This window comes from Rattus norvegicus, chromosome 14, assembly GCF_036323735.1.
Source record: "Rattus norvegicus strain BN/NHsdMcwi chromosome 14, GRCr8, whole genome shotgun sequence".
Classification (NCBI taxonomy): domain Eukaryota; kingdom Metazoa; phylum Chordata; class Mammalia; order Rodentia; family Muridae; genus Rattus; species Rattus norvegicus.
Window position 1 is genome coordinate 31,290,590 of NC_086032.1, and position 2,095 is coordinate 31,292,684.

Here is a 2,095-nt window from a genome sequence, read left to right on the forward strand (position 1 = left end):
AGAACATACAACTTACCTAATAAATACAGAACATACAACTTACCGAATAAACACAGAACATATCCACTAAACATAGAACATAGAATGTACGCAACAAATACAGAACATTCCTGCTGAACAAAGAACGTAGAAATTACCCAATAAACGCAGAACATAGAACATATGCAATAAACACAGAACATAGAACTAATCCAATAAAAACAAATATAGAACTTACCCAGTAAACACAGATCATATAACTTACCCAATAAACAAGAACATATAACTTACCCAATACACACAGAACATTCCTGCTAAACACAGAACATAGAACTTACCCATAAACACAGAACAAAGAACTGACCATATAAACACAGATCATAAAACATACACAATAAACACAGAACATAGAACTTACCCAATAAACAAAAACATTCCTGCTAAACACAGAACATAGAACTTACCCAATAAACACAGAAAATACAACCTACCCAATCAACACAGAACATACCCACAAAACATAGAACATAGAACTTACCCAATAAACACAGAACATTCCTGCTAAACACAAAACATAGAAATCACCCAATAAACACAGAACATAGAACATATGCAATAAACACAGATCATTCGTGCTAAAAACAGAACATAGACCTTACCCAATAAATAAAAACATTCCTGCTAAGCACAAAACTTAGAATTTACCCAATAAACATGTAGTGAGCCATATTGGATTTGGGCCTGGCCATTTTGTAACTGTATAGCTCAAAGTGGCTACGTGACTCTTGGCCACACATACTCCTCTAAGAGCCTCTCCCATGAATTTACGGCACAGGAAGATAACATTCATAGGATGCTTCAGCCTAAGCAAAAATCAGTTATCTCCTCAGTCTACACCCCGTGTCTCCACTGCCTGACCTCATCATCTACCACCTGACCTCTTTGCCTCCAGCTATCACTGCCTATACCCTCATCTCCCCCTCCTTCATGTTTCACAAAGATCACTCCCCCTACCTGAAAGCCTTAAAAGTTGTAACATTCATCCCAATAAACAAGACCTTGACAACAGAATCTTGCTTGGTCTCCTTCTTCTCTTCACCCTCATTTGGCCCACAGGTAGAAAGCCTCTTCGGGACCCTGAATAACTGGGTCCCTGCTGGCGGGGACATAAACACAGGACATAGACTTACCCAATAAACACAAAACATTCTTGCTAAGCACAGAACATAGAACTTACCCAATAAACACAGAACATCAGACTTACCCAATAAACACAGAACATACCCACTAAACACAGAACATACAACTTACCTAATAAACACAGAACATACCCACTAAACATAGAACATAGAATTTACCCAATAAACACAAAACGTTCCTGCTGAACAAAGAACATAGAAATTACCCAATAAACACAGAACATAGAACATATGCAATAAGCACAGAACATAGAACTAATCCAATCAAAACTAATATAGAACTTACCCAATAAACACAGATCATATAACTTACCCAATAAACAAGAACATAGAACTTACCCAATACATACAGAACATTCCTGCTAAACACAGAACATAGAACTTACCCATAAACACAGAACAAAGAAATGACCATATAAACACAGAACATAAAATATACCCAATAAATACAGATCATAGAACATTCTCAATAAACACAGAACATAGAACTTACCCAATAAACACAGAATATTCCTACTAAGCACAGAATATAGAACTTAACCAATGAACACAGAAAATAGAACTTACCCAATAAACACAGAACATAGAGCATTCTCAATAAACATAGAACATAGAACATTCTCAATAAACACAGAACATAGAACTTACTCCATAAACACAGAACATTCCTGCTAACCACAGAACATAGAACTTACCCAATAAACACAAAACATTCCTCCTAAACAGAGACCATAGAACTTACCTGTTGGTCCCTACCTTGGTATATCCCTACCCTCTCACTGATCCTTTTAGTCTGCTATAGCAAGAATTGTTTACACCCTAGGCAGCTGCTATTAGCCCCTGATGTGGGGCTGCGATTTTCCATGGCATGCTAACTCCCCACCGAGCTTGTTGTTGTTAAGTTGTTTATGCCCCTG